The sequence below is a fragment of the Lygodium microphyllum genome, chromosome 2, assembly GCF_053477565.2.
Source record: "Lygodium microphyllum isolate KBCC chromosome 2, Lygodium_microphyllum_v1.1.10, whole genome shotgun sequence".
Taxonomy (NCBI): Eukaryota; Viridiplantae; Streptophyta; class Polypodiopsida; order Schizaeales; family Lygodiaceae; genus Lygodium; species Lygodium microphyllum.
The window spans coordinates 146,271,786-146,295,872 of NC_141136.1; positions in this window are offsets into that span (position 1 = coordinate 146,271,786).

Here is a 24,087-nt window from a genome sequence, read left to right on the forward strand (position 1 = left end):
TAATTAAAGCAACCCCGAGGAAAGTGCGATGGATGTGGCCATGGGTCCATCCTACGGATGGGTGATCCCGGTTGGCCGATAACTTTTCTCGAAGGAAATGAACAACAAGGAACGTTGACCTAGAGTCTAGGTTACAAGAATCCTTATTTATGCTATTTTAGGGAACGGAATGGGACTATGCCTTATGGGCAGAGAGGTCAAGCTTTGCATCCGTCTCGTTTCCCATTCTCCTTGAACCAAGTGCAGCATGAATCCACTCCGACCCTAATGTTTCTGCGTAAAGTAGTTCGCCTGACGCTAGCTGCCGTTCTAGGAATTTGACCGTTAGGAGAACCTTGATTCAGGTCGGTCCTAAGTGGGAATGGCCAGAATGATTCCGCTTTGTGGCAGAATCAGGAGGACCTAGATCGCAAACCCCGTGACATTCTATGGGAGTGCCGGGTGGCACTTTCTAGACTCTCTTCCCAATGGGCTACTAAGACGTGTCCTGCAAGTGAATAGGTGGACACGTTACACAATCAATTAGCTTCTCCTACAAGATAGGATCTACAACCTTCAGAAACAAATCAATTTTTTGACTCTTGAACGATTGCTACTCATTGGCATCCAACTGCACATACCAACTTTCAAATTCATGAAGCAAATTTGTAGTAGCCAACCCTTTATTGGGATTTTCAATCCAATCTGTAAATGTCTTTTTAGTTACCAATCTTGCATCTTCCAAGAAAAACTCCCCTCTCAAAGCTTTCTTAAAAGCTGCCCAATCAACATCTGTTCTATGTAATCATCGATCCGATCATGCAATGCCAACGGGAGAAATACAGACTCCATGCATACTGTGGTACCCCATGAAACATCATCTTTTCTTCATACAATTGAATGAAGACCGAAACATTTTAAACCTTAGACTGCTTCAATTCCCGTCCCACTGCCTGCAATGCATTTACAGCTAAGGAATCAATTCTTTCTACTTCCTACTTAGTTTGTATCTGTTGTTATAATAACAAATGTTGTTATTGTTGTTGCTATAACAAAACAATCATTTGTTGTAAAGCATCACCACCACTTGAACGTGTAGAATACCCCATCTTTAAACATTTGCTACTACCAACTTTCATGTCAAGTTCACCATTGTCGGAGTATTTGGGGTCAAAAGTCTACCATGAGGGTAAGAGACAATAGGGTGAAGGGAGATTCAGGGATAGGAGTAAATGGAAGAGAAGGGGTTTGAAGAAATAGAAGATGTAGAAGAATACTCACAGAGGTGAAGCCTATCAATTTATTTCTGCATTCTGAGAAGATAAATCTCTTGTAGACAAAAAATGTGTATAAATTAATGGCTTCCTCTTTGTTACTCAGACCGCCAATCTAATGCTTGTAGTGGCTCTAAAGAGGGGGTAAAATAGCAAGATACCTAATTAGATCTCTCCCAAATCACTCCTTCTTCTCCCAATTCAGAGTGTTGTTTATTGCCTGTAAACAGCGATCGCACGTCGTGTGATTTCACCAATCCTTCTTTTTGCATAAAATCTTTAAAAAATGGCTAAAAACCACTTGTTTTTTTTTAAACATGTCATATTAATCTAGAAGCTATCTACAAATTTTGGATATTTACTAGAGATATTATCTACAATATCAAAAATAGGCTAAACTTGTCCAAAAATCTATTATTTTTTAACCATCCACACTACAGACATTGGCACTAATGACTAATAGGGAATTGGCTCTCTAGATCAATAAGAAAGCCGAATGATGATGCACTCTAGAGTTTTTCACATTGTGTTTGCGTAGCAATACAACACCGTGTCGACCAAAAGTGGGTGCATAGGTTACATATTTCAAATCTATAAATTTTTATTGTTTTTTTAGGAAGAAAATATACGTATTATCTATCAATAGGTTACAGATTACATGTACTATTGATGAGTAGTCAATGAAAAAGGTTACTTCGTGTAATCATTGTGCACTTGTTGTGATAGGTTGTAGAAGACTTGCTCACTATTTTGTATCATTTTTTTGATAATGACCAGGAATAGTGAAAACCCCATCATTGAGAAGCTAGACAAAAATAACTATCCATCATTAAAGTTCTATGTGACAAACTTATCGGAAAGTACTTTCACAAGTTCGTTTTAGGTAGGAGCTAGAGCTAAGTGACCATGCAACTACACATGAATTAAAGGCATGGAAAGAATGGAATGCAAAGGACAAAAAGGTGATGTATTGGCTATGTGCAATCATTGATAATACTATGAAGGGACATATTAGAAATGTAGAAACTTCACATGCAACTTGGACAATATTTGAGAATGTGTTTTCAATAAAAGGCATGGAAGATTCAACTCAAGCAAGAGTTGAATATTTTGAAGAAAAAGAGAACATTTGTCAATAATTATGTTTTGAAGGCAAGGAGCATTACATATGCTTTGGTAGTGATTGTTGCAATGCTTGATGATAATGATTTAGTTTCATCTACTTTGGGTGGTCTTAATAGTGAGAAGACTTAAAAATCAGTTATCACTTTTGTAAATATAAAGAAGCTATTTCCTGATTTTGATGACTTGATCTCTCTCATAATCATCAAAGAGATCAATATGCAGGGAGAATCATATGAAAGAAGTTATGAACAAGTCCAAGCATTTTACTCAAGCTCAAGAAGGGAATGTAGCGGATCCTCATCGACAGATTTTGGGTGTGGACATGCTAGTGAAAACTAGCAAAATGTGTTAAATTAGTAATTTAGTGAAATGCAATTTTTAAGAGGCCCTGGAAACTTTAGAGATAGGGGATCTCTAGAAGAGGAAGAGATGGATGGGAAAATAGAGATTCTTGTAGTTTTAGTATTGTTTGTCATTATTGTGGCAAAACAAGTCATGTTGCAGCCCATTGTTACACTAAGAAGGATGATATCCGCATTGGTGAGTTGAAATAAGGTTCTCTTAATGATAAAATGAAAAAAAAAGAGCATCATTTTATTATGCAACATATGACGAATGCTATTATAAGAAATAGAATACGTGATGATACATGGTATGTCAATTCAAGCACATCTAATCATATGATCAATCATGCTGATTTGAAGCGATTGAGGATTTACAAAATCTAAGTTGTGTGCAGATGGGTGATGATTCACACCACCCAATTGTACACATTACGAAGGTTCCCTTGTCGTTGCATGATGGTTGTACAAAGAGTCTATCAAATGTTTTACATGTACCATCAATCACAAAGAACTTAGTGTCTATTGACCAAATGGTAGAGAAAGGTTTGCAAGTTTGATTTAATACAATTTAAAGATTGTTTTATTGAAGACTTTGATGACAAGTGTAGGTTGGTAGCAAAACAAAGTAGAGTTGGCCACATGTTGACTTAAGATACCACAATTCTTGTTATGAATGTTGTTATGTATGCTAAAGGAAAAGGAGTGGTTGTAGATATTAAAATATGGCATAAACCTATTGAACATGCAAATGTTCAAAGGCTAAAATTAATGCAATCCAAAGGATTGGTTATAGGGTTGTCTACTTTCAGAGTTGCAAAATTTCATAAGGTATTTGAAACATGTTAGTTTGATAAGCATGCAAGACAAATTTTTTTTGCATGACAAATATGTAAATAAAAGTATACTTGATGTTATGTGTGCAAATATTTGGAGGCCTACATAGAATATATGTCTTGGTGGTAGCAAATACTTTATTACGTTTATTGGTGATTGTTCAAGAAAGATATGGGTACATTTCATGAAGGAAAAAAAATCTATGTCAGCACCTAAAAATTTTTGAGGTTGATATTGAAATAGAAACATACTTAAAAGTTAAGTAATTAAACTCCTCCACAGCAAAATGGAGTTGCAAAAAGGAAAAATAGATATATTGCAAAAGTGGTGTAATGTGTCCCCCTGTCCACTTGTAGGACACATCTTAGCAGCCCATCGGGAAGAGAGTCTAAAAAGCACTTCTCAGCACTCCCAAGGAATGTCATGGGGTTTGCGATCTAGGTCTTCCCAAGTCTGCCACAAAGCGGAAGCATTCCGGCTGTTCCCACTTAGAACCAACCTGAATCACGGTTTTCCTACTGGTCAACATCCTAGAAGGTAACTAGCGTTGAGCCCTAGATGAACTACTTGTGCAGAAACGTCAGGGTCGTGACTTTTTCTTGGAAAATCGCTGGTTTACTTTCACTGAGTACAAGGTTCAATCGTAGGTTTTCTTTCCTAAGCCTTTCATTCTCTATCCTATATGCCTTGTAGCTAATTTGAACTTCCTCAAGTCTATCCTTAGTGTAATGGAGGATGCCCTATTTATACTCGAGCTTTTTCTAAATTGCTACTTCTCTTTGATGGGCGGTTTGGGTTTCCACTTTCAAGGCACACTCCCTCTCCTCCATTTCCTTTTTAAATTGTTTCTTTGGGAGGTTTTCTTTTTATGGCCAAGATTTGTAGATTTTTTCTTATAGAGACTCCTTATTTTCTTGTAATGCTCTTTGGATGGTTTCATCCCATGTAGCCTTGGCTATGTTGAGTTTCTCCCTTTTTGTTTGGAGTTGCGCTTCCTTCTCCTCAAGTTGTTCTTACAATTATGTTTCTTATTTATCTTTTTCTATAATGAAGATCCTATAGTCCTCTCGCAAGTTAACTAGTTTTCATGCAAATCCTAATTTTATTAAGCGCATTAGTCTTTGGCCTCTTCATATCCTCATACATTCTCTCTAGGATTTCTATTCTTCCCACCCTTTCCCATGTCATTTTGGATGGCTATGCATACTCTTCATGGACTTTGCATGCTATGAATCCACAAGTCTAGGTTTTCTTCCTAATTTTGATTTACGTCTTAATCTTACAATTGTGCATGGATCATTTATAAAATTAGGATGCACTTTCTTGATTGAAATACTTTGGCTAATAGCTCACGATTGAAGAATTCGGTCATTGGTATTTTTCAATGAAACGAACAAAAAAAGAGCATAAGATCTCTATGCATTCTTAGCAAGTGGTTTTTATGCATTGCAAAGCAACGAATTTAGATAAACTAATGACCATCTTTACAAGTCGAAATTATGGTAGTACACTTCGATTATGCATGGAAATAATAAATTGCATGTCGCATTATTAGAAATCTTTTCTTCACATGAGGTTGCTAATAACCATAGGAATTTGCAAGGCATGGAAATGATTCTAGGGCTGCATGAAGTATATTAATCTCTAGGAAATTGGCATAAAACTCAAATCAATTACGTAAGTAGTTACAGGAGGTTGTGTAAATTTAGCATACAAATAATTCATTCAGAAAATGAAATTAGGAAAAGGCTGCATGGTTTGTTTTAACATAAACCCTAAATGCTTAGCAGCATGAATCGTGAATGCATCAATGGAAATTATGCCGTAACTTAACATATGCTTTGATCTTAACCAGAAAAGTTAGGGTTTGTAAATCTAATCATACGTAGGCAATGAATCATGTGATTACGAGAACGGTATCATAAATATATTCAAGAATAGACAAGTAAATTGGTTTACCCTAAACACCTAAACCGCGAAGGACTTGCTTAGGAATGGTTAAATCGAGGCATCATATCTCGAGATTTAACTAGGTTTTAGCACGTTGGGGACGTGATCTAGTCGCACTTATTTCCAAGTTGAAACTCTCATACCCTAAAGACTTGTCCACATTCACGGAATGTAGGGACAATAGGACATACTTGCAAGAAATGATCTAGGGTTTCTACCCTAAGGATCACTCGCTAAAAAGATGAAACTCGGTTTAAATTGCAACCCTAGGACCAAAAATGTCGGCCTAGTGCAATCAGGAACAAATTGGATATGAAGACACCCTAACCCCGTTTCCTATCTAATCATGATTCGGTGATTAGAAGACACCATTTCATGGGTAAAACAATCCCATGGATTAGATGCGACACTTGAGCAACAAGTTCCAGAGTCGCATGTTCTTGTGGTTTGACCACAAGGGAATGGCCAATTCCTCGGAATGAGATTGGTAGATTTCTACGCCAGTTTATCTTGCAAGAGGATGAGTAGTCATCCTGTTATAGCATCTTTCTCAAGAAAAGTGACCAAGATAAGAAAATTAGATATTTGCTTGGAAGCAAGGTGTAAAAGTCCGCATGAAAATAATTGATTGGGCTTTTGAAAATTTTTTATTTTATTTCCCCCCCTTATCCCTCCAGCCGACTGATAAGCTGGAGGGGGGAGGGGAATAGAAGGAGTTACGAAGCTCCTTGGTGGAGCTTGTGGAGGGAGGGAGGGAATGCTTGTTGACACGCAGAAGGAGAAGATCCCCCTCCCTCCACTATTTAAATGAGGGGAGGGGAGGGGCCACAGGACAGAGAAGGCTGGGGGGGAGACCGTGAGGAGAATTGACGCCTTGCCGAAGTTCGTATCGCTGTGAAGAGGGAGGGGACGGAACGCTGTTGATTGGCCGCCAGGGCAGCAGATAGGAGCCGCCTCCAAATCCCCCCCGTCAGGTCGGACGACCATAACCACCCCCCCAAAGCTTCTGGAAGCTTGGAAGCTTCCAAAGGGGGGGGGCTCTTTAAACCCCCTTCCTATACCCTACTACCCCCTTTGCTTTTTCTTTTTTTTTTCCCGGGGTTAAAATCCCTTAAGCCCCTTTCATTTTCCCTCCCCCGTGCTAAAACCCTTTCCCCTGGATTTCAAAAATTTTCATCCCCTCCTTGTACGTTATGAAGCCCTTTTAACCCCCATATCCAAAACCCTTTTCCATGGGTATTAGAACCCCCTCCGCCGGGATTTAAAAATCCCTTAAATCCCCTTTCACCCTCGTACTAAAGCCCTTTTCTTTCACTTGGAGTCACTTTCCCCCCCCCCCCCCCCCCCCCCCTGAGCACAAAGGCCTAAGGGTCTTATTACTTCTTTACCTGTGTATAGTCCCTAAAAGACCTATTCCCTTGGCTTTGGAATCACTCTTCCTGTGGCCTCTTAAAACCACTTCTCCCGTGATTACCCCTTAAGCCTTTACCTTGGCATCAAAAACCTTTCACCCTCCCCCATGTGTAAGCCCCCATAAGCCCTTTTTCTCCAAGTTTGACCTAAGGGCCCTTAGACCCTTACTTATAATCTTTACGGCTATTATTTTTCCTTAAAGCTCTCCTACACCTTGTGTCTTCTCCACACCTTGTTATTTCCGTTCGTGCGAGCTTACAAAGACCATTAAGCCTTCCCCATGGCTTTAATGGGTCTTAGTTGTAAAAGTTTCTAAAAATACCCTTTTCAATTCTCGAATTCAAGGAGGGAAACCTTCCAAAAACTACTTTGACGAACGGTGCAAGGAGCGACGGTGGAGTTCTAAGGAGAAGTTGTAAAGCTGCTTCCACGTTCGACGGACCACACTTGCGATGCCTCCTAAGAAAGTCCAAGGTGTAGCCGCGGGAGGGTCATCTCCCGGTATCCATGTGGATATCTCACCTCAAAGCCAGGTTGTCTTCTTGATGTTAATTCGGGTTTTAGTCAATCATGCAAAGAAAAATTATCAAGGAAATATATATATTTGTTCAAATTAATTCTAACGAAGGAGTTAGCTTATGAATGACAATGTATTCAAATTAGCTTCCCTCAAATTGCATCAAGCATTATAAAATAATAGGCAATACTATCCATTTACTATAGTATTATAGTACTAAAATGAAGAAATTATATCTTGCTCCATTAGTCTTATTCTTTTCGCAACGGATCATGGCAAAATGACTAAATTCATGAAAAGTTTCTTTCAATGCTCAAATTACTAGAGAGTTATCTTTGCTAGTTGCAAGGCAACTGTTGTTAATTGGCATGAGTTTATCTTTAAAGAAAACGGAAGTTAAATGTTAGAAATTAACAAGTATAAAAATTAGACATACGAAATCATTTGGAAAGAAAATGTAATGGGGAATTGCTGGATGATACTTTATTAACACTTTTCCCCTGCAAATTGAGGACTTGGAACAAATAAAGTGTGTATTCACCAATTCCTTAGCTAGGTATTTAGGAGTATCGTCACTCTTTGTATCATCATGACATTATGCTATATGCCAAATTAAACTATATTGATTGAGAAAGTAATCAAAGATAGTAAAACCGTGACAAGACGAGTAAGATTACCTTCCTAAAGCTAACCAAACCAATCTTTCCAAAAGATAACTGGACCAATGTAAACATAGAAACATTCATACCCTAAAACACTGGACTACTTACCTTACCGCAAGGACAATAAACTCATAACGATAAGAAATTAGGGTCGTCCCTAAGGTTCTCAAATAAAGAAACCCTACGCCTGACATACGTCAGATTAAGGAGTCTAAATAGATTATTCCATCGTCTGACTTGCGCAACATATATAAAATCATTTTGTGATTGATTCACAAAAAGAAAAGGGAAAAACCCTTTTCAAAGACGGCAGATCCTTACACAAGTTATCTTGCAAAAAGACGTAGTTTTTGGATATCCTTCAAAATAAGAAAAGTTGTAAAATAGGAACTAGCATATCTAAGGTACCTTATGGTAAACCAAACTAGGTATACCCTACATCCGAATGTAAGGGATCTTGCCAAGTTACAAGATATCTTAAGAACGATTGCACATACACTCAAAAAGGAAAGAACACTTCTTTAGCAGTTTGCCATACAACTGGGTTGGTTAATGGAAATGTTTGTGCTTGCTAGAGATTTTTGAGCTTTGTTTGATTTATGAATTACAAATTAAATAAGTATCTATACTTCAGGTTAAAAGCTTGAAGGGAGAGGCAATTTTACTTACCCTTGACTGCCTGCCTGACCCTAACCAAGGGGTTTGTTTGACTGTGCCTGGAACGTGGACCGAACCCGCCACGAGAGGTCTCTCCCTTGAGTTCTACTTGGAGCAGGAGGACGCTTGGGTGCCAGGGGGGGCTCTGGCCGTAAATTCCTCGCCTTCCGGGTCCTGCACAAAGGGCTAACGCGACTCGGGATTGGATCCCGAAGCCCGTATACTAGTTGATGGGCGGAAGCTTGGAATAGTGATCCCTGGATATTACTTGTTAGCCTCCGGGCAGATTATGGATAAGCCTACAGGCGAAACTTCTTGTAATTCAAAGATAAAATGATGAGATGTTGAAAGAACTTGCTTGATATTGTTTTTATATGTCAGGTGATAAGATTACGTGAAGGAACCAGTGCTTAAACAAGATTAATTAAAGAAGCTGATTGTTATATGTCAAATTAATGTGTTAGATAATTACATAACTAAAACAAACCGAGGAAAGTGCAGAGGATGGACCATGGGTCCGTCCTATGGTTGGGTGGTCCCGATTAGCCGGGAACTTTTCTCATAAATCTCGAAAGACAGCGGAATGATCATCATCATCAAAAAGAATAACGAGAACGATGACCTAGAGTTACGTCTTACCCGATTTACGTTGTTTTAGGGGAACGGAATGGGACTATGCCTTATGGCAGAGAGGTTGAGCTTTGCATCCCTCTCGTTTCCCATTCTCCTTGAACCAGGTGCAGCGTGAATCCGCTTCGGACCTGGCGTTTTTGCGTAAAGTAGTTCGCTCGGGTCTGACACTAGTTGCTGTTAGCTAGTGACCCATTAGGAAAACCCTAATTCCGGTCGATCCTAAGTGGAAACGGCCAGGATAATTCCGCTACGTGGCAGACGCGGGAAGAACTAGATCGCAAAACCCGTAACATTCCATGGGAGTGTCGGGTGGAGCTTTCTAGACATCCTTTCTGATGGACTACTAAGACGTGTCCTGGATGATACTAGGGGACACGTTACAGTTGGTATCAGAGCCGACCAACAACGGAATTGTTTTTATGAGATCTCAATAAAATGAAGTAAAGAAATTGTTGTTGTCCAAACATTTCCTCATCTTCAATACTGTCTTGCAGAACTATGAAGCGTGGAACAAGTTTTTGGTGTTCCGGGTCATGTTTATGACTGCAATGCATTCTCCGCATTATAGACAAAGAGTTGGGATGATGAACATCCTGGAGCAGATTTATAATCCATCACCTTTATATATAGAACAAAGATGGACTGGATCTTCAGGAATCTACTACATAGCTGCCCACCGGTTCGCTTATCTACAGACCGACCTAAAGAGGATCAAGTGGTTGGAAGACTTGAAAGTCGTGAAGCTGTTCATTTTTGTGGAAGCTCACGTAAATTTTACTTTACATATTCAAGGTCGGAGGGTTGAAATGAACTCATATGTATATGAGGAAGTAACCCGTGTAATCCCAGCCGACAGGATTAAGGTGTTGGGCCGCCATGAGAAGTATGGATTCCAACGAAAAGGATATCCTGAACTTCCAATGAATTATCGATTCCTAAAGATCCATGACCCAAAACCCTACTATTACACAGTTCCTGTAGACAAATGCAATACAATGTTGTTCTCCCCAAACTAAATGTAATGATTGGATTATCAACACACGAGACGTTGTATAAAAGCTACGCCCATGCAAATATAAATAATGACTTCTTTTATCAATATCTGACTGTGCATCAGAGTTGTTAAAAAGTTAAGTAGCTTCTTGATTTACGAGATAACTGAACTAAAGATAAGCTAACGTCAATTATCATATAATAACATTATGAAAAAAACTTTTATCCAGGCACAACCCCAGGTACAGGTCCCAAATTCGCCCCCTACATCAAGTACTGCTGTGATCCAGGAGAAGAAGTTCCTCCTCAAGCAGATAAAGCCACCCGAGTTTGACGGGAGAGGCAGATTCGTCCAGTCTGATGCTGAAATTTGGATTGAATCTATGGAGGATTACTTTGAAGCAGCTGGTACTGCACCTACCAATCAGGCCATGCTCGCCAAATTAAAACTCACCGGTGAAGCTAGACTATGGTGGAAACAATGGTGCAGGGATCAAGGGACTTCAGAGGGGTTCGTTACCTGGGAGAAGTTAAAGAAAGCCGTGCAGGGGAGATATTTTCCACCTGCATATCGTACAAAAAAAATGAATGAGTTCTACGAGCTAAAACAGCTAGGACTCACCCTTGACGCATACTACTCTAAATTTGTCTCACTCTTAAAGTATGCGCCACAGATGGACATGACGCAGCAGGTGTCCAAATTTTGCGCAGGCTTAAATCCACCCGTAAATACCCGTCTCGAATCTATGCATCCGTCAGATCTTCAGGATGCACTCATTCGAGCGGCGCCTATAATTTAGGAAGTGCAAGTTAGACCAAGGGGTAACAAAAATTGGTCCTATAGCGACCCGAACAGAGGAACATTTAGACCCCAAGTGAAGAGAGTTCAAGGTCACAATCAGGGACAAAGGAAGAAAGCAAGGACAAATAACGTCAACAACTTTGTTCCTACTCAAAGTAATGGCCGAAACCTCCGATGTTTCCACTGCAACGAACTCGGTCACTTCAAAAGGCAATGTCCCAAGCTCAGCGAGGGACATCGTCAAGGTGCAGGCCGCGGTCAAGGAGCCGCCACTCGTGGAAGAGGAAGAACTGCCTGCATGACCAATATGCAAAGATGCGAAGCAGAAGACGAGGAAGATCCGACTATGGAAGCAGAATTCGAAAGAGCGACAGTCCATGCCGCTTTACACAAGAAGGGGCCGAATCGCCAGTTCTCGGTGATTCAAACACCGTCGGACTATCAAGGTAAAGGTTTCAAAACCTTGATTGATTGTGGCAGTACACATTCCTTTATCTCACCAGCATGTGCAAAAAGATTAGGAATAGCCACAGTAGAAGCACCTACCCTACTTGTGGAATTGGCAAACGGTCGTGAGGTAACTTGTACCAGGCAAACTGCTAAGGAAGAATTCTTTCTGGGAGGAAAGAAAACCTCAGTCAAATTCAGAGTCATGAATTTAGGTATCCATGAGTGTCTACTCGGGATGGATTGGCTTAAGCCTAATGACGCCCACATCCACTGTGGAAAGGGTCAAGTTTCCTTTCGAAACTCTGAAAGGGAGTTTGTTACAACTCAAGGTGAGGCAGGAGTGCCAAGAATCCAGTTAGCCAAAGTATCACAGATCATAAAAGGAGTCAGAAAAGGATTACCCGTTTATCTGATCAAACTTAACAAGTTAGATCAAAATCAAGAGTCTCATGAAGGACCTTCTTGGCTAAAGGAATACGCTGACGTATTCCCTGAGGAATTGATTGAACTTCCGCCTCCAAGAGAAGTTGATCATGAAATTAGGCTAGTGCCTGGAGCTGCGCCAATTGCAAAGAGACCTTATAGAATGCCCATACCGGAAGCTATTGAGTTGAAGGAACAACTCAAGCAACTGTTAGATCAGGGTTACATCCGGCCTAGCAACTCACCATGGGGAGCTCCAGTACTATTCCAGAAAAAGAAAGATGTGACACTTCGACTATGTATTGATTACCGTGGGTTGAATCAATCAACAGTCAAGAACAAGTATCCTATTCCTAGAATAGATGAGCTTCTTGATCACCTTCAAGGTGCAAAGATCTTCTCCAAGATTGATCTCAGATCAGGCTACTATCAAATAAGGATCAAGGAAGAAGATATTCCAAAAACGGCCTTCAATACAAGATATGGGCACTTTGAGTTCTTGGTTATGTCATTCGGGCTTACAAATGCACCTGCCACCTTCAATAGATTAATGCAGGATATTTTTAGACCATATCTTGATGATTTCGTACTTGTCTTCTTTGATGACACTTTAGTCTATTCTAAACAGGAAGAAGATCATGAACCTCAACTACGGATTGTCCTTGAGACAATGAGGTCTCATAAGCTGTATGCAAAAATGAAGAAGTGTGCATTCTTCAAGCGTCAGATTGAATATCTGGGATTCATAGTATCATCAGAGGGAATATCAGTAGACCCAGCCAAAGTCAAGGATGTGCTTGAATGGCCAATACCAATATCCGTTAAAGAAATACGTAGCTTTCTTGGCTTGACAGGATGGTATAGGGTCTTTATCAAAAACTATGCTTTGATTGTAGCACCTCTTACAGACTTACTAAAGAAGCAAACTTCTATTACATGGTCAACTCCCGAACAAAATAGTTTCGACAAATTAAAGAAAAGTTTGGTATCAGCACCTATTCTAAAACTCCCTGACCTCAATAAGGAGTTTGAGGTAGTAACTGATGCCAGCATTCTTGCCTTGGGGTGTGTACTTATGTAGGAAGGTCATCCAGTAGCATACTCTTCAAGGAAATTGAAGAGTCATGAAAAGAATTATGCCACGCATGATCTGGAATTATTAGCTATCATCCATGCTCTAAAGCTTTGGAGACACTACCTGTTGGGTAACAAGTTTACTCTAGTAACCGATCATAAGAGTCTCAAATGGATTTTTACCCAGAACGAGCTCAACATGAGGCAACGTCGGTGGATTGAAGTATTGGAGGAGTATGATTTTGAAATCAAGTACCGACCAGGGAAAGAGAATGTAGTTGCCGATGCACTCAGTCACAAGGCATTCCTAAATTCCCTAATCTTGCAGAATCCATCAATGGCCAAATCTCTGGCTACAAAGGTATCTATGCCAAGCAACCCTATACTGGAACTAGCTAGAGAGGAAGCAAGCCATGATTTGGCCTACCAAACAATGATAAAAGAAATATCTACCAAGGAGCAGAATCTGAAGTCACAAGCTAAGTAATCAGGAATTTTCCATTGATAATGGACTTGTCTACTACAGAACAAGGCTGTGTATACCAACAAGCCAGTCACATAAGCAGAAGATATTATGGGAAGCTCATGATTCCCCTTTCGCAGGACATCCTGGCTATGCAAAAACTCTTAATGCAGTTAGAAAGAGCTACCATTGGGAGAGGCTCAAAGGTGACATTCTCAAATATGTCACTGAATGTTTGTCTTGCCAACGTATCAAGGCCGAACATGTCATGATGCCAGGCAAAATGCAACCACTTGACATTCCCCAAATGAAATGGGAATTTATCAGTATGGATTTTGTTGTGGGCTTACCCCAAGTCCAAGGAGGATACAATTCTATTATGGTTGTAGTTGACATACTTACTAAGGTTGCACACCTGATTCCAGTAAAGACAAACTATAAAGCCTCCGACATTGCAAGATTGTTTATCAAGGAGATATTCAAGCTACATGGGTTACCTAGAAGAATCATTAGCGATCGAGATTCTCTCTTCACATCACACTTCTGGAGAGCTATCTTTGAAGCTATTGGGACTCAACTCTGTTTTAGCACCGCCTACCATCCCCAAACGGATGGACAAACAGAGCGAGTGAATCAAATCATTGAGGATATGCTTAGGGCATACTGTTGTCGAGAGCCGAAGTGGTGGATTCAATACTTGCCGTTAGTTGAATTTGCCTACAATGCTTCTTACCAGCAGAGCATTCAAATGACCCCTTTCCAGGCATTGTATGGTCATGATTGTCGAAGTCCCCTAAACTTTTCTGATCCAACCCTAAGAGTTGAAGCTTCAAGACAAATGTTGGAGGACATGGATGATCAAATAAGGTCAATAAGACAAGACATACAAGCAGCCAAGGATAGACAAAAGGCATATGTAGATTTGAAACGTCAAGAAAAAGTCTTCAAAGAAGGAGACATGGTCTTCATTCGAGTACGCCCTAAAAAGAGTTCTCTATCCCTAGGAGAATGCAAGAAGCTAAGTCCAAGGTATTGTGGGCCGTATAAAATCCTCAAATGCCTAGGACCCAATGCTTATAAATTGCAACTCCCTGAGAACCTAAAGGTTCATAATGTATTCCATATCAGTCTATTAAAAAAATATATACCCAATCCTAATCATGTACTTAATGACCAACAAATTGTAATGCCTAGCCAAGGAGTCCTTGAACTAAAGCCAGAAAGGATCTTAGATGTTAGGGAAAGACAATTAAGATCTAGAACCTTGAAAGAATGCCTTGTCCAGTGGAAAGATTATCCCCAAGAGGATGCCACTTGGGCAGATGAAGGCACTCTCAACCATCAATATCCCCAGTTTATCTCGAGATGAGGACATCTCGATTCCTCCAAGGGGGAGAGAATGTAAAAGTCCGCATGAAAATAATTGATTGGGCTTTTGAAAAAATTTTATTTTATTTCCCCCCCTTATCTCTCCAGCCGACTGACGAGCTGGAGGGGGGAGGGGAATAGAAGGAGTTACGAAGCTCCTTGGTGGAGCTTGTGGAGGGAGGGAGGGCATGCGTGTTGACACGTAGAAGGAGAAGATCCCCCTCCCTCCACTATTTAAACGAGGGGAGGGGAGGGGCCACAGGACAGAGAAGGCCGGGGGGGAGACCGTGAGGAGAATCGACGCCTTGCCGAAGTTCGTATCGCTGTGAAGAGGGAGGGGACGGGACGCTATTGATTGGCCGCCAGGGCAGCAGATACGAGCCGCCTCCAAATCCCCCCCGTCAGGTCGGACGACCATAACCACCCCCCCAAAGCTTCTGGAAGCTTGGACGCTTTCAAAGGGGGGGGCCTCTTTAAACCCCCTTCCTATACCCTACTACCCCCTTTGTTTTTTTTTTTTCCCGGGGTTAAAATCCCTTAAGCCCCTTTCATTTTCCCTCCCCCGTGCTAAAACCCTTTCCCCTGGATTTCAAAAATTTTCACCCCCTCCTTGTACGTTATGAAGCCCTTTTAACCCCCATATCCAAAACCCTTTTCCATGGGTATTAGAACCCCCTCCGCCGGGATTTAAAAATCCCTTAAATCCCCTTTTACCCTCGTACTAAAGCCCTTTTCTTTCACTTGGAGTCACTTTTCCCCCCCCGAGCACAAAGGCCTTAAGGGTCTTATTACTTCTTTACCTATGTATAGTCCCTAAAAGACCTATCCCCTTGGCTTTGGAATCACTCTTCCTGTGGCCTCTTAAAACCACTTCTCCCGTGATTACCCCTTAAGCCTTTACCTTGGCATCAAAAACCTTTCACCCTCCCCCATGTGTAAGCCGCCATAAGCCCTTTTTCTCCAAGTTTGACCTAAGGGCCCTTAGACCCTTACTTATAATCTTTACGGCTATTATTTTTCCTTAAAGCTCTCCTACACCTTGTGTCTTCTCCACACCTTGTTATTTCCGTTCGTGCGAGCTTACAAAGACCATTAAGCCTTCCCCATGGCTTTAATGGGTCTTAGTTGTAAAAGTTTCTAAAAATACCCTTTTCAATTCCCGAATTCAAGGAGGGAAACCTTCCAAAAACTACTTTGACGAACGGTGCAAGGAGCGACGGTGGAGTTCTAAGGAGAAGTTGTAAAGCTGCTTCCACGTTCGATGGACCACACTTGCGATGCCTCCTAAGAAAGTCCAAGGTGTAGCCGCGGGAGGGCCATCTCCCGGTATCCATGTGGATATCTCACCTCAAAGCCAGGTTGTCTTCTTGATGTTAATTTGGGTTTTAGTCAATCATGCAAAGAAAAATTATCAAGGAAATATATATATTTGTTCAAATTAATTCTAACGAAGGAGTTAGCTTATGAATGACAATGTATTCAAATTAGCTTCCCTCAAATTGCATCAAGCATTATAAAATAATAGGCAATACTATCCATTTACTATAGCATTATAGTCCTAAAATGAAGAAATTATATCTTGCTCCATTAGTCTTATTCTTTTCGCAACGGATCATGGCAAAATGGCTAAATTCATGAAAAGTTTCTTTCAATGCTCAAATTACTAGAGAGTTATCTTTGCTAGTTGCAAGGCAACTGTTGTTAATTGGCATGAGTTTATCTTTAAAGAAAACGGAAGTTAAATGTTAGAAATTAACAAGTATAAAAATTAGACATACGAAATCATTTGGAAAGAAAATGTAATGGGGAATTGCTGGATGATACTTTATTAACACTTTTCCCCTGCAAATTGAGGACTTGGAACAAATAAAGTGTGTATTCACCAATTCCTTAGCTAGGTATTTAGGAGTATCGTCACTCTTTGTATCATCATGACATTATGCTATATGCCAAATTAAACTATATTGATTGAGAAAGTAATCAAAGATAGTAAAACCGTGACAAGACGAGTAAGATTACCTTCCTAAAGCTGACCAAACCAATCTTTCCAAAAGATAACCGGACCAATCTAAACATAGAAACATTCATACCCTAAAACACTAGACTACTTACCTTACCGCAAGGACAATAAACTCATAAAGATAAGAAATTAGGGTCGTCCCTAAGGTTCTCAAATAAAGAAACCCTAGGCCTGACATACGTCAGATTAAGGAGTCTAAATAGATTATTCCATCGTCTGACTTGCGCAACATATATGAAATCATTTTGTGATTGATTCACAAAAAGAAAAGGGAAAAACCCTTTTCAAAGACGGCAGATCCTTACGCAAGTTATCTTGCAAAAAGACGTAGTTTTTGGATATCCTTCAAAATAAGAAAAGTTGTAAAATAGGAACTAGCATATCTAAGGTACCTTAGGGTAAACCAAACTAGGTATACCCTACATCCGAATGTAAGGGATCTTGCCAAGTTACAAGACATCTTAAGAATGACTGCTGATACACTCAAAAAGGAAAGAACACTTCTTTAGCAGTTTGCCATACAACTGGGTTGGTTAATGGAAATGTTTGTGCTTGCTAGAGATTTTAGAGCTCTGTTTGATTTATGAATTACAAATTAAATAAGTATCTATACTTCAGGTTAAAAGCCTGAAGGGAGAGGCAACTTCAGTTACCCCCGATTGCCTGCCTGACCAAAACCAAGGGGGTTGTTTGACCGTGCCGGGAACGTGGACCGAACCCGCCGCGAGAGGTCTCTCTGTTGAGTTCTACTTGGAGCACGAGGACGTTTGGGTGCCAGGGGGGGCTCTGGCCGTAAATCCCTCACGTTCCGGGTCCTGCACAAGGGGCTAACGCGACTCGGGATTGGATCCCGAAGCCCGTATACTAGTTGACGGGCGGAAGCTTGGAATAGTGATCCTTGGAGATTACTTGTTAGCCTCCGGGCAGATTATGGATAAGCCTACGGGCGGAACTTCTTGTAATTCAAAGATAAAATGATGAGATGTTGAAAGAACTTGCTTGATATTGTTTTTATATGTCACGTGATAAGATTACGTGAAGGAACCAGTGCTTGAACAAGATTAATTAAAGAAGCTGATTGTTATATGTCAAATTAATGTGTTAGATAATTACATAACTAAAACAAACTGAGGAAAGTGCGGAGGATGGACCATGGGTCCGTCCTACGGTTGGGTGGTCCCGGTTAGCCGGGAACTTTTCTCATAAATCTCGAAAGACAGCGGAATGATCATCATCATCAAAAAGAATAACGAGAACGATGACCTAGAGTTTTGTCTTACCCGATTTACGTTGTTTTAGGGGAACGGAATGGGACTATGCCTTATGCCAGAGAGGTTCCCTACCCCTATCCCTAGGTGAAAACAATGTCACTGTATAGTGCACCTAATCCACTATGGTCACCATAGACAACACTGCCTCAAATGATGGTTCAACCACAACAATAGTAGCCTCAAACAATTTCTCCAATGGCAACTTAACAATAGTGAAACCTTACCAACTGGAATCAACAACCCCAAGTCTCAACAAGAGCTCTGAATCAAAACCAAAACAGAGGACCCTCTGGATCGACCCAACCAGCATATGCAGTAATTACAGAAGCTTCACAAAACCCTACTACAAGTACTTTGGGAGCTGAAAATTTGAAGGACTACTTATCCAACTCAATTGCAAGTATCAAGAAAGAGCTTATGGATGTGATTACAGAGTAGCTACAGACGTTGAAGGTGAATACTACCAATATATCCACCCCTGTGGGAGCTGGGAGAGATGTGATGCATGGTGTGAAAAGTGTCATCAAGCGGGACATTTAGCCACTGAATGTACCCGAAAATCAACCATTCCTGGAGCCTTTTGTTCCTACTATTTGAGGAAGAACCATACAGAGGATATTTGATCTCTGAAAGAGATGCACGAGCAAAGACAAAAGGATGAAAATGCAAGAATCAACTTGCTAGAATTCAAAATGACAACACAGGACATTGAACCAAAGCATAGGGAGTTTGGTCCTAATTTTGGTTCAAGGAGGTTCCCCTCTCAAAGTTACAGAGGACAATAGACTGGCGGTGGTCAGAGATATGAGGTGGAATGATATAGGCGTGGAGAAAAGGGTCATATCTCCCCGAATTGTCCAAAACCTAGACGATCTATGGATTACAAGCCCTTATGCAGTCGATGCAAAAGGAGAAGGCCACACTGCAAAGGACTGTCCAAGTCTAGCCCCTGTCAAGGCCAATGCCACTGATAGCCAACAAAAGGCACAAGATCCTGCCTCCTATTTGGTAGAGTTGAAAGTTGCAACTTGTGGGAGCTTTCGATCGATTGCCAAGACCCACGGACCTCTTATTGTTTCAAGCGTTCCAAGCCGAGCGCTAATGGCTACCTCTCACTATAGCCGATGCGCCATTCGTATCTATGAGTGTAGTAAGCTTACCTCCCTGCCAATTGAGTTACCTCCTCTCCCGCACACTCCGGTAGCTCCACGATCCAAATGTAAGCTTCAAGAAAGCTCCATCCTCAAGCTCCATACTCCAAGCTGTAAAATATTACACGGCTCAGCGAACAGAATCTGAGAAAGAGATAGAGAGTACACAACAGATAAGAGGAGAATCAGTAAATTCTTTAACTCCAAACAACTGATACAAAGATGGCTCTGTCCACCCGTGCGCTTCCACTGTGTGAAGCTTAGATGGCGATCTAGACAGAAGATAGGTGAAGAGCTTAAGGCTAGCTGGAACAACAACTTTGACTGGGTGAAAGATGAGTGAGTGATGGCTGTGAAGGGGTTTAGCTTTTATAGCCTGCGAAGGTCGTTAGGTTGGCCTACTGACCGACCTACCATATGAGCCTCCACTAGTCGGCCAGGGAATATTCCAGGGAATATTCCCTTTACCATCGGCCCCCAGCCAGGGGCCGCTTCCGCGGCCCCCGGACCCCACAATAGGGGCCCCTTTTAACTCCCTTACACCGCAACTCGATGCAATGCGCCTCGAGTTGCTACCAGCTTAACCACTCTGTCTAACCCAAAGATTAGACCCACAATGGTCACATTTTTGCCATTCGGTCACATAGACCTCATCTGATATACAAGTCAGGACTCCACCAATGTCCGGGCTCACACTTGGCTTCTCCTCATAATGGGGGCCTTACAACTTTGAGCACCATGGATCATTGGTAGCACCTAATGAGGGTGGGTCATTGATCATATCTAACACAAGCTCCATCACTGCAAGCAAGAGAAGAGAAGAGAAGAGAAGAGAAGAAAAGAGAAGAAGATGGAGCACTTTTCCACCCCACGGTCCCTCACCCTCACACACTCACTCCCTCACACTCTCACACTCCCTCTCTCAAGCACAAGCTCAAGCAAGCAAGAAGAAGAAGAAGAAGAAGAAGAAGAGAGCCACTTTTTGCCACATACTAAGCTTACCTCCCTGCCGATTGAGTTACCTCCTCTTCCGCGCACTCCGGTAGCTCCATGATCCAAATGTAGGCTTCAAGCAAGCTCTGTCCTCAAGCTCCACACTCCAAGCTCCATTACCGCAAGCAAGAGAAGAGAAGAGAAGAGAAGAGAAGAAGAGAGAAGAAGATGGAGAGCTTCTTCACCCCACGGTCCCTCACCCTCACACACTCACTCCCTCACACTCTCACACTCCCTCTCTCAAGCACAAGCTCAAGCAAGCAAGAACAAGAAAAAGAAGAAGAAGAAGAAGAGAGCCACTTTTTTCCACACACTAAGCTTACCTCCCAGCCAATTGAGTTACCTCCTCTCCCATGCACTCCGGTAGCTCCACGATCCAAATGTAGGCTTCAAGCAAGCTCCATCCTCAAGCTCCACACTCCAAGCTCCATCACCGCGAGCAAGAGAAGAGAAGAGAAGAGAAGAGAAGAAGAGAGAAGAAGATGGAGAGCTTCTCCACCCCACGGTCCCTCACCCTCACACACTCACTCCCTCACACTCTCACACTCCCTCTCTCAAGCACAAGATCAAACAAGCAAGAAGAAGAAGAAGAAGAAGAAGAGAGCCACTTTTTGCCACACACAAGAATGAGCTTCTCATTCACTTTTGAACTTTATATATAAAACCCTAAATCCCTTTTGGGTGGTCATCCCCTTTTCCCCTTTTGACATGGTCGTAGGCCCTTTTGCCCATTGTCCTTCTATCTTCCCAGCTTCCTTTCCACTGCCCATCTATATTTACAAATTGCATAGGTGAGAGCCCGGTGCTCCTTGAATTAAACCATGATGCGCTTGCGCTCTTTTACACAAGTTTTGTCTTGCACTTTTCCATGTGCGCCTTTGCCTTCCATTTCTCTTGCCTTGGCCTTTGTCTTTGTCTTTTATTTTAGCTTTCCAGACTTTCCACCACCTGGCACTCTTTTACAAGATTTTAGGGTGTGCCTTTGTATTTTAAAATGCACCTTTCCCCTTTTGTAGTTGCCTTGGACTTTTAAGGTTACCCTTGCGCTTTTGGCCTTTTCTCCTCTTCTTTCTTCAGTCAAGCTACCTTTTTTCTGCCTTTGCCCTACATATGTTTTTTTTCCTTTTGCTTTCTTCGTGTTGGGGTTAACATTACTCCCCCTCCTAGACGAGTGCCAGTCCCATGGCACTCAGTGTCGTAGGTAGCAAGTGTTAGCATGCACCGAAGGTGTGGGTGGAAAGGACGGTTGTGGTTTGCCTTGGGGGAGTTTGGATGTTGGTTTGGATGAAGGTAGTTGGTGGCACTGTGTTATTTTGATTGGCTCGTGATATGATTGTTGTAGGTGGCGATAGGGCTACTCTTGGTTGGGAATGGCCACTCATAGCTGGCATGGGGGTTGGTGTTCATGGGATGCTCATGGTGGAGTTTGCTCGTGAAGGCATAATGAAGTAAAGGACAAGAGTTTAGAGTTGAGAGGTGACGTAGAGCTGATGGCACTTTCGTTGGAGTTTTTAATACCTGCAATTGGAAAACCTCTCAGGCGGTCTCTCCCTAAGGGGTAGTGCTAGTCTTCTTAGCATGCACAAGACGTATTTCGATTAGGTTGGGAGACAAATTGAACTCTAAGCAAGCCTAGAGTATTGTCATGCACTTGAGGACCCAAACTGTGTAGACTTTCGTGTAGATATTATGTGAGTGCTCGTGCATACTTAGATATTATATAGGTAGAAGACGGCGGCATGGTGGCGCATGACGTCCTGTGGATGAAGCAAAGCGGTCCATGGTGGAAAGAAGTACATGTGAAGGTGGGTGCGACATCCTATATTGTGATTGACGACATATTAGGATAGGACACAGGGATAGTGTACTAGCCGTAGGTGGGAGATATTGGGCATGTGGATGACGACGATGTACTGTTCATGGCCATTCGTGCAGTGTGTGCCCCGATTGGTGGCCATTGTTTTATGGGAGAGTGTAAGAGGGAATTGTGGAAATGGTTCAGGGTGACAGGTCGACCCCAGGCGAGACAAGCTTCCTAGGACTCTCCTGCCTTTGATGTGCCCTGAACTATTGTGAGCAATGCTAGGGGGCTACGGAACTAAGGACGGAGCCAGCCGACCAAGGTCACTGGACGCACCTAATTTGAGGACCCCTAGGTGCAGTGATGTGATTGTGGGTGCTTTTTTTTTTGCCACAGTACAACCATTGCAATATATGGAGGCTATGAGCCTTTCAATGGGTCAGGACATGTCAAGCCTCAGAGGCTTGGGAAATGGATATGACCATGATGAATTTGCCCTAGCCTCGTTGTTAGGGGAGCCATTGTTGCAATATCAGTGTGATTGTAGCGACACCCGTTGTGAGCTCACTGTAGAGCTTGGCCCAAGAAGAGAGCGTAGCCCATGACGATGCATTGGTTCGTACGATGTGGGCACTTGCAAGGGTGATTGTTCGTGTTTAGTAGCATGGCTTTGTTGCAGTTCGTGCATGGTTGCTAGTTTTGTGGTGACCCAGGCGTTGAACATGTTTGCACGAAGACATGTGTTACCATGCATCCACTTGTCACTCCGCGAGAGCACATGCTTGATTTCGTTAAGTAATTCAACAGATGCAGTTATGTTAAGACATGACTTTTTGAAATGCTATGATGTTAATTGCAATTCCCATGCGATTGCTTGTCAAAGATGTGTCATATATTAGCGGTAGGCAGAAGAAGTTGTACAAGTGGGGAGTTGCCCTTTTACCCATCAAAAGACAAAAAGTTATGCCCTGATAACTTTTCCAGCCACTTGTACATCATAGGGGCTTAGTCGATTTGTACTAAGCGAGGTGAGTCCAATTGGTTAGGCGACTGGGCTGGTGCTGGTACGGGACTCCCGTGAGGTCAGGCAGGGCACATGTCGGCCAGGACATGAATGGTGTAGTCCTAGGATGCCACTATTTCCAGAATGCCCTTAAATAATTCATTGAACTCTTTCCTATCCCAAGCCGCCTTTTCTGCCCTTGAGCATCTGGTGCTTGACCGTACGTTGGGGGTTTATGCAACTGGTGTTGCCACTTCTTGCGTGCTTCATTGAGCTTCGAATTTCCTGGTTCGAGGATTTTTCGACCGTCGTCCGGGGCGTGCCTCTTAGGTCCGCACTTCTTTGCATATCTTTTAAGAGTGGGCATGTAGCGCTCTGACAGAGGAGCGCATGCTGCATGCTCTCGTCGTCCGCGAAGAGCATCTCTGCATGCCAGTTGTCCGTTGTTCTCCATGTTTTCCTTGTGGGGGGGCTTGCAAGATGCAACCCAAGGGTTAGGCCTTGATACGGAATAAGATCGTTCGCACAGGAGGGATTTTAGTGTGGGTTATCAAACGCATATGACTAGAAGAGGAGGGGTGGAATGCTGTGCTCGTTGTAGCGGAATGGCCACCGTGATGATGTTGACTTAGCCGCTCGCCATCATTAGCAGATCTTGGCTCACACCGAGTTACGTCGGTTGGTGGTCATGTGTTTGGGCAAGGCTCATCCTCGGAAGAAACGGCCAGAAAGGGAAAGGTGTATAGAGAGGGAATGCACCCTGCTTATGTCATTAGAGATGTTGGTCAGGGCTTTCCAAGGTGGCAATGCAGGGTGCATGCCCTTCACCCGGAGGTGGAAATTGTCATGCGAGAGGGGGACCGGACGAGTCTAGCTTGTTGGTCCCA